The following is a 13,386-nucleotide window of genomic DNA, read 5'->3' as shown; positions in this document are numbered from 1 at the left end:
TGAAGGCAGCTATATAACAGCTATACTTACTGTATCCAGGTGCAGTCTCCTGAAGGAAGCTATATAACAGCTATACTTACTGTATCCAGGTCCAGTCTCCTGAAGGCAGCTATATAACAGTATACTTACTGTATCCAGGTCCACTCTCCTGAAGGCAGCTATATAACATCTATACTTACTGTATCCAGGTCCAGTCTCCTGAAGGCTGCTATATAACATCTATACTTACTGTATCCAGGTCCAGTCTCCTGAAGGCAGCTATATAACAGCTATACTTACTGTATCCAGGTCCAATCTCCTGAAGGCAGCTATATAACAGCTATACTTACTGTATCCAGGTGCAGTCTCCTGAAGGAAGCTATATAACAGCTATACTTACTGTATCCAGGTCCAGTCTCCTGAAGGCAACTATATAACAGCTATACTTACTGTATCCAGGTCCAGTCTCCCGAAGGCAGCTATATAACAGCTATACTTACTGTATCCAGGTGCAGTCTCCTGAAGGAAGCTATATAACAGCTATACTTACTGTATCCAGGTCCAGTCTCCTGAAGGCAACTATATAACAGCTATACTTACTGTATCCAGGTCCAGTCTCCTGAAGGCGGCTATATAACAGCTATACTTACTGTATCCAGGTCCAATCTCCTGAAGGCAACTATATAACAGCTATACTTACTGTATCCAGGTCCAGTCTCCTGAAGGCAGCTATATAACAGCTATGCGTACTGTATCCAGGTCCAGTCTCCTGAAGGCAACTATATAACAGCTATACTTACTGTATCCAGGTCCAGTCTCCTGAAGGCAGCTATATAACAGCTATACTCACTGTATCCAGGACCAGTCTCCTGAATACAGCTATAAACCAGCCAGGGCCGGGACAAAGGGTAGGCCAGGGTAGGCGATGGCCTAGGGCGCCATCTAGTGGTAAGCTACAGGGGGCGCAATTTCAATTTCTTAAAAATAAAAAAAATAAAAAATCATTGACCTGCCAGGACCTGCAGAGGCTCCGCCCCCTCATCACCATGTGACCTCTTCCCTGTCTGACTGCTGGAGGCTGTACCGACTGCTGGGCTGCTGTTTGGTGAGTTCACTGACTGACTCTCATCATCCTGTAGGTGTAGGGAGGCTGGGAGTGCTGGGAGAGTGAGGTCACCTAGGTCACAGGTCTGCCCCATATAACACTGCCCCATATCCCTGCACTGCTCCTCTATACACAGCACTTCCCATATTGTTCCCCAACCTGTGGGTCACCAGCTGCTCCAAAACTACAACAGTCACAGCATGATAGGAGTTGTAGTCCTGCCACAGCTCGGGGGCCACAGGTTGGTGAACACTTATATTCTGTTTATTGTGTACAGGCTAATCCCCCGGACACCAGTGATTTACATTCAGGGGGTACAGTATACTTGGTCCTGTTACAGTCAGGGGGTACAGTATACGCGGTCCTGTTACATTCAGGGGGTACAGTATACACGGTCCTGTTACATTTAGGGGGTACAGTATACAGGGTCCTGTTACATTCAGGGGGTACAGTATACACGGTCCTGTTACATTCAGGGGGTACAGTATACAGGGTCCTGTTACATTCAGGGGGTACAGTATACATGGTCCTGTTATATTTAGAGGGTACAATATACATACTGGACTCTCCCATATAGTCTGCAGTATGGTAATACTCTGCAGAGCCTGTGATGACCAAGTATCAGCCCCCACATACAGTATAGCCTCCTGGCTGTCCCCGCATAGTGTACAGTCTACTCTGCTTTCTCTGCCTAGGGCACCAAAACTCCTTGTCCCGGCCCTGATACCAGCTATACTTACTGTATCCAGGTCCAGTCTCCTGAAGGCTGCTATATAACAGCTATACTTACTGTATCCAGGTCCAGTCTCCTGAAGGCAGCTATATAACATCTATACTTACTGTATCCAGGTCCAGTCTCCTGAAGGCTGCTATATAACAGCTATACTTACTGTATCCAGGTCCAGTCTCCTGAAGGCTGCTATATAACAGCTATACTTACTGTATCCAGGTCCAGTCTCCTGAAGGCGGCTATATAACAGCTATACTTACTGTATCCAGGTCCAGTCTCCTGAAGGCGGCTATATAACAGCTATACTTACTGTATCCAGGTCCAGTCTCCTGAATGCAGCTATATAACAGCTATACTTACTGTATCCAGGTCCACTCTCCTGAATGCAGCTATATAACAGCTATTTATGAAGACTGGCATACTCTTATGCTCGTCATAAATAAAGCCCTGTCCCCTTTTTTTTTTATCCAGAATTACTTACTCTTTTCTGAAGTCTTTACCAACGCAGAACTGCTGTGATACTCAGATAGAGGATTCTTCTTCCCCCCAGTGCATCATTTTACATTTGGAAACACTGAACTGCAGTTTTCATTGTTTGAAGCACATATCTAGCAAAGCTAAATCATTCTCTATATTACAGACACCTCCAGGAATATGAACCATATTGCACAGAACAAACAAACCTTACCTACCAAACCTTCTCCTATGTCACTATCCTTACCTACCAAACCTTCTCCTATATCACTATCCTTACCTACCAACCCTTCTCCTATGTCACTATCCTTACCCACCAACCCTTCTCCTATGTCACTATCCTTACCTACCAACCCTTCTCCTATGTCACTATCCTTACCTACCAACCCTTCTCCTATGTCACTATCCTTACCCACCAAACCTTCTCCTATGTCACTATCTTTACTCACCAACCCTTCTCCTATGTCACTATCCTTACCTACCAAACCTTCTCCTATGTCACTATCCTTACCTACCAAACCTTCTCCTGTCACTATCCTTACCTACCAACCCTTCTCCTATGTCACTATTCTTACCTACCAACCCTTCTCCTATATCACTATCCTTACCCACCAAACCTTCTCCTATGTCACTATCTTTACTCACCAACCCTTCTCCTATGTCACTATCCTTACTCACCAACCCTTCTCCTATGTCACTATCCTTACTCACCAACCCTTCTCCTATGTCACTATCCTTACCTACCAAACCTTCTCCTATGTCACTATCCTTACCTACCAAACCTTCTCCTATATCACTATCCTTACCTACCAACCCTTCTCCTATGTCACTATCCTTACCTACCAAACCTTCTCCTATGTCACTATCCTTACCTACCAACCCTTCTCCTATGTCACTATCCTTACCTACCAAACCTTCTCCTATGTCACTATCCTTACCTACCAACCCTTCTCCTATGTCACTCTCCTTACTTAACAACCCTTCTCCTATGTCACTATCCTTACCTACCAACCCTTCTCCTATATCACTATCCTTACCTACCAACCCTTCTCCTATGTCTCCAACCTTACCTACCAACCCTTCTCCTATGTCACTATCCTTACCTACCAACCCTTCTCCTATGTCACTATCCTTACCTACCAACCCTTCTCCTGTGTCACTATCCTTACCTACCAAACCTTCTCCTATGTCACTATCCTTACCTACCAACCCTTCTCCTAGGTTACTATACTTACCTACCAAACCTTCTCCTATGTCTCCATCCTTACTTACCAATCAAGTGGGGCAGCAATCACAGATCCAGGTTCTTTAAGAACCCTGGGATAGACACCATCTAGACCCATTGCCTTTTTCAACTTTAAACAGGCAAGTTCCTCTAAACATTAGCCTCTGAAAACACTGGGGCTGAACCCAAACTACTAAAGTCTCCTTCTCAAAAACACTGAGCAGAAGGAACTGTTCAAATGGCCGGCGACCGCCTTATCTCCGTCACTCCAGCAACTCTACGGCATTGTCATTGAACCATTTATTTGCCAATCTTGACATATTGTTTCAGGTCGTTGTCCTGCTGGAACACTATGTCATCCTTTTCATAGTGCTCAAGTGTACAAAGTAACTCATCTTGTAGAGCAGAATACTCACATACAGGTCCTTCTCAAAAAATTAGCATATAGTGCTAAAGTTCATTATTTTCCATAATGTAATGATAAAAATTAAACTTTCATATATTTTAGATTCATTGCACACCAACTGAGATATTTCAGGTCTTTTCTTGTTTTAATCCTGATGATTTTGACATACAGCTCATGAAAACTCAAAAATCCTATCTCAAAAAATTAGCATATTTCATCCAACCAATAAAAGAAAACTGTTTTTAATAAAAGAAAAAAAAGTCAACCTTCAAATAATTGTGTTCAGTTATGCCCTCAATACTTGGTCGGGAATCCTTTTGCAGAAATGACTGCTTCAATGCGGCAATGTGGCATGGAGGCAATCAGCCTGTGGCACTGCTCAGGTGTTATGGAGGCCCAGGATGCTTTGATAGCGGCCTTAAGCTCATCCAGAGTGTTAGGTCTTTTGCGTCTCTCAATTTTCTCTTCACAATATCCCACAGATTCTCTATGGGGTTCAGGTCAGGAGAGTTGGCAGGCCAATTGAGCACACTAACACCATGGTCAGTAAACCATTTACCAGTGGTTTTGGCACTGTGAGCAGGTGCCAGGTCATGCTGAAATCTTCATCTCCATAAAGTTTTTAAGCCGATGGAAGCATGAAGTGCTCCAAAATCTCCTAATAGCTAGCTGCATTGACCCTGCCCTTGATAAAACACAGTGGACATACACCTGCAGCTGACATGGCACCCCAGACCATCACTGACTGTGGGTACTTGACACTGGACTTCAGGCATTTTGGCATTTCCTTCTCCCCAGTCTTCCTCCAGACTCTGGCACCTTGATTTCCAAATGACATGAAAAATTTGCTTTCATCTGAAAAAAGTACTTGGGACCACTGAGCAACAGTCCAGTGCTGCTTCTCTGTAGCCCAGGTCAGGCGCTTCTGCCGCTGTTTCTGGTTCAAAAGTGGCTTGACCTGGGGAATGCGGCACCTGTAGCCCATTTCCTGCACACGCCTGTGCACAGTGGCTCTGGATGTTTCTACTCCAGACTCAGTCCACTGCTTCCGCAGGTCCATCAAGGTCAGGAATCGGTCCTTCTCCACAATCTTCCTCAGGGTCCGGTCACCTCTTCTCGTTGTGCAGCGTTTTCTGCCACATTTTTTCCTTCCCCCAGACTTCCCATTAAGTTGCCTTGATACAGCACTCTGGGAACAGACTATTTGTTCAGAAATTTCTTTCTGGGTCTTCCCCTCTTGCTTGAGGGTGTCAATGATGGCCTCTGGACAGCAGTCAGGTCAGTCTTAGCCATGATGGCTGTTTGGAGGAATGAACCAGGCTGGTCGCTTTTACAAGCCTCAGGTATCTTTTGCAGGTGTTTAGAGTTAATTAGTTGATTCAGATGATTAGGTTGATAGCTCATTTAGGGAACCTTTTCATGATATGCTAATTTTTTTAGATAGGATTTTGGGGTTTTCATGAGCTGTATGTCAAAATCATCAGGATTAAAACAAGAAAAGACCTGAAATATTTCAGTTGGTGTGCAATGAATCTAAAATATATGAAAGTTTAATTTTTATCATTACATTATGGAAAATAATGAACTTTAGCACTATATGCTAATTTTTTGAGAAGGACCTGTATAGCTCAACATTGAAACCACCATTGGTCCTGGTAAAGTATCTAACCCCTTTGGCTGTGAAACAACCCCATAACATCAGGCATCCTGCACTGAACTTGACAGCTCCTTCAATTTCTCCATCCATTTTCCCTTCCTTCTTCCAGACCCATTTGCACCCATCAGAGCCCAGTCTATTGGCAAATGTTTTGGCAAACTCAAACCAACACATCTTCACTGCCGTCTTTGTCACACCAGAACTGATAGACCTGGTGATGAGCCGACTTGTTGACATTTTGCCTGGACGACCACCTCTTGGCATTAGAATAGATGGACGGACTTCTGTTCGTTGTACCCACATGATGCAGTTTGGCAATCGTCTTGGCCAAGAGAACACTATGCTCCTCAATTCCAACCCTTGGGATTCAACCTGATAACACACTGAGCGGGAACGTGGGACTTGGTTGTAATATGTAGTATACAAGAAGAAAAAGATTGTTCCACCACCAGAAGCAAAACAGTAACAATGCAGTTACATAACAGGAACCTGCGGAGCTAGGGATTTGCTACATAGCTGCAAGTCACATGTATGTATGAAAAGATTGTCTATTTGTCTGCTAAGGATGCTTGGGTACGGCACCCCAAACCCTTTTCATTAGAACAGACTATGGACTTAGCTGTTTGTATAGATTATTGACTTCAGGAGAGGTGTAGAGAGAGAGTAGGCACTGAACCCCCGAAGTCTTGTTTCCCTCCTTCCATTACACCTGGAGAGGAACCTATGCAACTTGAGGTCAGATGTGCTCATTGCCTCCAGAACAATCTCTGTATTGTGGGAATCCAAGTCATCGGGTCTGTGACTGTCCTACCAAGCCGGCGAAAAACTTCAACGAGAGGTGATTGGGAGAACCACTCAGGTGATCAGGTACCTTCAGAAACATGTTGCCAGTGTTTTCGTCTGCCGGAGATAACACTATTTCTGGTTTTGCGCTGGTAGATTCTGGGGCTGCGGACAATTTTGTTGATTCCTCATTCCTGTGTCTAAGCTGGGGTGTGAATTTGTTAGGGCCCGATAATCGTTACTTATGATGGTTCTTACGGTCGTCTTGTCGTCGCTATTGCGTTCATCACTACTGCAAACGACCGAACGACGTCTTAATCAATGAGAACGATTTGCGAACGAGCAACGATAAAAATAGGTCCAGGTCTTAAACGATCAACAAATTCTAGTGCGGTCGTTAATCGTTAACTGCTATTCAACCGAACTATTGTTGTTTAGATTCAAACGACTTAACGATAATCTGAAAGATAATCGTCCCGTGGAATAGAGCCCTTACTCTAGCTTCACACTCCTCAGGTCTGTGTACAGGTGGGCTTCATTCATTTGGAGTACATCCTTTTTTTCGTGATGGATAATTTGTCTTCTGATGTTATCCTTCCTGGTTGGACCTCCATAATTCAGTTTTTGATTGGTCCATCAAATTCTTTGGGGGGCTGGATTCTCAGACCATGTATCATCTTCAGGGAACTGAATAAAATAATAGTCAAGAATCAGTATCCCCTGCCTCTGATTGCTGATCTCTTTAACCCAATTGGCACCTGTTCGTTCTCCAAAATTGACCTACGCGGGGCCTACAATTTGATTCGCATCAGAGAAGGGGACAAATTGAAAACAGCATTCAGCATCCCAGAAGGCCATGTTAAATATCTTGTCATGCCCTTTGGGTTGTGCAATGCACCTGCTGTTTGTCAGTGATGATGATGTATTTAAAGTCACTGGGTCGCTTTTTTTGTTGTTTACTTAGATTTTTTCTCCTGACTGGATTACGCATATTATTCATGTTAGACAGGTCAGATTCGGGGCTACAAACAATAAAGATTCTGGAGTATTCTGGGGTGCCAGGGATTGAGACTCTAGGTCCGGTTGTAAGATGGCTATAACAACACCGTGGTTCAAAGTAGTATTGGGCCGGTCCCTAGGGGTGTTCTCGATGTCAAAGCTGCGAGACAAGGCGTGAGCCTTAATATTTTTGGAACCAGGCCGATAGGTAATTTCGAAGTTGAACCTAGTAAAAAATAAGGCCAATCTAGCTTGTCGTGGAGTGAGACGTTTAGCACTGTCTAGGTACACAAGAGTCTTATGATCGGTAAGCCCAACTACCTTATGTTTTGCACCCTCTAGGAAGTGTCTCCATTCATCAAAAGCCATTTTTATAGCTAGTAACTCTGTTGCCGATATCATAGTTACATTCTGCTTTGGAGAACTTCCTAGAAAAGAATGCAACAGGTCGGAGGTTGGTAAGAGTGGCTGATCCTTGAGACAGACCGCTCCTACCCCCATTTCGGATGCGTCCACTTCTACAATAAAAGGACGCTCAAAGTCTGGCTGTGCCAACACTGGAGCCTCTGAGAAACATTGCCGAAGTTTGTTGAATGCCATGATAGCTTCAGGGATCCAGTTTACCAGATCCACCCCCTTCCTAGTCAGATTAGTAAGAGGTTTGGCTATGAGTGAAAACCCCTTGATAAATTTCCTGTAGTAATTGGCGAACCCCAAAAACCTCTGCAGGGCCTTCAGGTTATTGGGTCGCTCCCAGTTTTTAAGCGGATCCATACCAAACGAGTTTGGGTTTATACTATACCCTAGAAATTAGACCTCCTGGATACCAAACTGGCATTTCGACAACTTGGCACAGAGACTATTTTGTCTCAGAAGCTCCATGACTGTACGGACATGCATAATGTGAGAAGCCCAATCGGGAGAAAAAAATCAAAATGTCGTCTAGATATACAATAAGAACACGACCTAGGTGCTCATGAAAAATATCATTAACAAAATGTTGGAAGACCTCCGGGGCATTACATAATCCAAAGGGCATGACAAGGTATTCAAAATGGCCCTCTGGGGTATTGAAAGCGGTCTTCCACTCATCCCCTTCCCTGATTCTGATTAAATTATATGCTCCCCGTAAATCAACCTTTAAAAACCATTTAGCACCCACTATCTGGTTAAACAAATCCGGGATAAGAGATACCGGGTGCTGGGTCTTAATCGTGATCTTGTTTAATTCTCTATAGTTTTGCCCACAAAAAAGAATCCTGCCCCGAAAGGAGAGGAAGAGGGGCAAATATGGCCCTTACAAAGACTATCCTTTATATACTCCCGCATGGCCTCCCTTTCAGGACAGGACAAGTTGAATATACGTCCCTTGAGATATTTGACACCGGGAATTAAATAAATCGCACAGTCATATGGTCTGTGGGGAGGCAATCCGTCCACCACCTTTTCATCAAACACATCCACATAATCAGACAAAAATTTCAGAATCTCCCCCTCCCCAGGGGAGCATTCTGCAAGAGACACAGCAATACAGTGGGAAGCACATTTAGGACCCCACCGAGCAAGTTCCCTGCTGGACCAATCAAAGACAGGGTTATCTGCTTCCAGCCAGGGTAATCCCAGAATCACATCAGAAGACAAATTATGCATGAGAAGAAAATCAAGGTTTTCAACATGGACAGACCCCACCTTGACTTCCAGGCAGGGGGTCATATACCGTACGTCCCCTTGGGGACAGTGACATTTACTGGACACCTGAGCCACAGGGGACATACCTCTAAACCAGAGAAAAACAGAGGGTTAATAAAACTTGCAGAGGACCAAGAATCGATCTGGGCATACCCAGAAATACATTTTTCCCCCCAACACCAGGGAAATGGGCAAAAGTAACTTATTCATTTGGATAAAGGTTACCTGTGCGCCTGAGTGACCTCCTTGATAGTCACTCAGGCGCTGGAGTTTTCTGGCGGTGGTCCTGGCCTGGAAGGACATTGCCGTACGTGGTGTCCTGGTTTTCCAGAGTTTAGTCATGGGTTATTCAGAAGACGGTGCGCTCGTCTAACCTTGGCATCTGTGGAGTCTACCTGCATAGGTAAGACAGGAGGGGAAGGTTTTGAGAAGGAGGTCGAAGACAAAGGGGTTCTAGGATGGTCTGGGGTACCTCTCCCGCTGTCTGTCCCTCAAACGTCGGTCTACCCGAATGGCTAAGGTCATGCTCTCCTCTAGAGTGTCAGAAGTAGGATAAGCCACCAGTAGGTCCTTCAGACGGTCACTCAGTCCAGTTGGGAACTGAAACCGGAAGGCAGAAGGGCCGCTCCACTGCCTAAATTCTGAGCAGTAGTCCTCCACTGGATGCCTGCCCTGTATTAACGCTCTCAGCTGACGCTCGGCATTGGCTGCACTGTCAGGGTCATCATAACCAACCCTAATGCCGAGAAGAACTGGTCAACCGTCAGTTGGCAGTTAGAGTCAGGTGGCAGGGAGAAGGCCCATTCTTGAGGCGGCCCCTGAAGAAGGGACAAAACTATGCTTACCTTTTGAGCCTTATCTCCAGAAGAGCGAGGAAGTAACCTAAAAAACGATTTACATCCCTCCCGGAAGGAACAAAAAGCTTCTCCTGTCCCCTGTAAATTTTTCTGGGAGCTGAACGGGCGTTTCAGGGGGTGCTAGGGAGGTCATAGCAAATTGTCAGGGGGCCGGCTCCTGTTCCTGGAGTCTTTCAGACAGCTCCTGCACCATGGTGTTGAGCCGCTGCATCTGGTCCACTATATTGGTCATGGCGTTCCTGTTGTCCATGAGGCAAATGACAGTTGGCTGGTTATTCTGTCAGGACAGGGAGGTACAGACAGGACAAGACAGTGGGCCTTAGGTTTCAACCCACCCACTGTCCCTACTTGCCTCAATCGGCCCTAGGCAGCCGCGGACAACCACGAAGACCTTCCCTATACTGAGTATGTGGAACACAAAACAGGACAGACAGACAAACACAATATCGGATAGTAAACAAGCCAAGTCAGTACCAAACAAGCAACACAGTACCAAGTCAGCAAACAATCGGATAGTCAAATGTCAGGCGGGAGGTCGGATAACAAGTCGAGCAAGCAGAGCGAGTTAGGAAGGGGATCGCAGGAATAGACACGAGGGAGCTGGCACCAGGGTATTAACCTAATAGCCAGCGATCAGTGAATGACCGCTGGCTCTTTAACCCATAGCTGCACCAGGACGTTATTTAACGTCCTCGTGCCGCTATGGGAGTTCAGAGGGGGGTCGCGCGGCGACCACCCTCTGAACTGCCGCGATCCCGGGTGCCGCGTGTAGCCCGGGCTCGCGGCTATTAGCGGGCACGGTCCGATCGCCGTGCCCGCTAATTAAGTACTTAGAAGCAGCTGTCAAAGTTGACAGCTGCTTCTAAATACTTGCGGTTATACATCCCTGGTGGTCTAGTGGGGGGATCGCCCCCCTGCGGCGCGATTGCGGGGGGGCGATCCCTGCATCCATACCGGGCCGGGGTCTGCTCCGTAATGGCGCTGATCCCGGCTCGGCATTCTATTGCTTTTGGCTGCAGCAGCCAAAAGTAATAGAACACCGATCTCATGGATTCATGCAGTATAACTATACTGCATGGATCTCTATGAGAGATCAGAGTGCATATACTAGAAGCCCCCCAGGGGGGCTTCTAGTATATGTCTAAAGTAAAAGAAAAAAGTATTTTTAATAACACAAAATCCCCTCCCCTAATAAAAGTCTGAATCACCCCCCTTTCCCCATTTTATAAATAAAAATAAATAAATTAATTAATAAACAAACATGTTTGCTATCGCCGCGTGCGTAATCGCCCGAACTATTAATTAATCACATTCCTGATCTCACACGGTAAACGGCGTCAGCACAAAAAAATCCCAAAGTGCAAAATTGCGCATTTTTGGTCGCATCAAATCCAGAATAATTGTAATAAAAAGCGATCAAAAAGTCATATATGCGCAATCAAGGTACCGATAGAAAGATCACATCATGGCGCAAAAAATGACACCTCGCACAGCCCCATAGACCAAAGGATAAAAGCGCTATAAGCCTGGGAATGGAGCGATTTTAAGGAACGTATATTGGTTAACAACGGTTTGAATTTTATACAGGCCATCAGATACAATATAAGTTATACATGTTACATATCGTTTTAATCGTAACGACTTGAGGAACATGCATAACAAGTCAGTTTTACCCCAGGGCGAATGGCGTAAAAACACATTTCCCCCAAATAAAAGAAATGCGTTTTTTTTTTCAATTTCACCACACATATAATTTTTTTCTGGTTTCCCGGCACATTTTAGGCAAAAATTACATCTGTCTTAGCAAAGTACAATTAGTTGCGCAAAAAATAAGGGCTCATTTGGGTCTCTAGGTGGAAAAATGCAGGCGCTATGGCCTTATATACACGAGGAGGGAAAAACGAAAACGCAAAAATGAAAACTGGCTGTGTCCCCTAAGGGTTAAAGGAGAACTCCAGGTAGAGGTTGAAAAAAATTAAACTTCTGCAGAAGCATAAAGCATTACTTACCTATCTATTCCAGTTTTGAAACTACCAATAATGCATTTTTTGGGGGGGGCGTTGTTCTGTTTTCTGTTTCTGCACTTCCTGGTTAAGCAGATGTACACAGTACTAGAGGTTCCAGAATGCAATGCTTTCCCTCAGCGGTTCATCACCGTCCTCCACCCTGCCTATTCCCCGCCCAAAGCTGTTGCAGAACATCTAGGCTGTGTTCACACATTGCAGTTTCATTGTATTACTGAATTATTTGCAGTACTTTATCATTTTATTGTTGTCCCACCCACACAGCACACAGTTACTACCTGTAACACCACACAGCACGCTGTATTCTCTACCTGTAACACCACACAGCACACTGTATTCTCTACCTGTAACATCACACAGCACGCTGTATTCTCTACCTGTAACACCACACAGCACACTGTATTCTCTACCTGTAACACCACACAGCGCTGTATTTTCTACCTGTAACACCACACAGCACACTGTATTCTCTACCTGTAATACCACACAGCACTGTATTCTCTACCTGTAACACCACACAGCACTGTATTCTCTACCTGTAACACCACACAGCACTGTATTTTTGTATATAGGGGGCAGTATTATAGTAGTTATATTCCTGTATATAGGAGCAGTATTATAGTAGTTATATCCCTGTATATAGGAGCAGTATTATAGTAGTTATATTCCTGTATATATGAGCAGTATTATAGTAGTTATATTCCTGTGTATAGGAGCAGTATTATAGTAGTTATATTCCTGTATATAGGAGCAGTATTATAGTAGTATATTCCTGTATATAGGAGCAGTATTATAGTAGTTATATTCCTGTATATAGGAGCAGTATTATAGTAGTTATATTCCTGTATATAGGGGCAGTATTGTAGTAGTTATATTCCTGTATATAGGAGCAGTATTATAGTAGTATATCCCAGTATATAGGAGCAGTATTATAGTAGTTATATTCCTGTATATAGAGGGCAGTATTATAGTAGTTATATCCCTGTATATAGGGGGCAGTATTATAGTAGTTATATTCCTGTATATAGGGAGCAGTATTATAGTAGTTATATTCCTGTGTATTGGAGCAGTATTATAGTAGTTATATTCTTGTATATAGGAGCAGTATTATAGTAGTTATATTCTTGTATATAGGAGCAGTATTATAGTAGTTATATTCCTGTATATAGGGAGCAGTATTATAGTAGTTATATTCCTGTATATAGGGGGGCAGTATTATAGTAGTTATATTCCTGTATATAGGAGCAGTATTATAGTAGTTATATTCCTGTATATAGGGGCAGTATTATAGTAGTTATATTCCTGTATATAGGAGCAGTATTATAGTAGTTATATCCCTGTATGTAGGAGCAGTATTATAGCAGTTATATTCCTGTATGTAGGAGCAGTATTATAGTGGTTATATTCCTGTATATAGGAGCAGTATTATAGTAGTATATCCCTGTATATAGGAGCAGT

The sequence above is a fragment of the Dendropsophus ebraccatus genome, chromosome 12 (assembly GCF_027789765.1).
Source record: "Dendropsophus ebraccatus isolate aDenEbr1 chromosome 12, aDenEbr1.pat, whole genome shotgun sequence".
NCBI classification, from domain to species: Eukaryota; Metazoa; Chordata; class Amphibia; order Anura; family Hylidae; genus Dendropsophus; species Dendropsophus ebraccatus.
Note: the sequence above shows the minus strand (reverse complement) of the source record.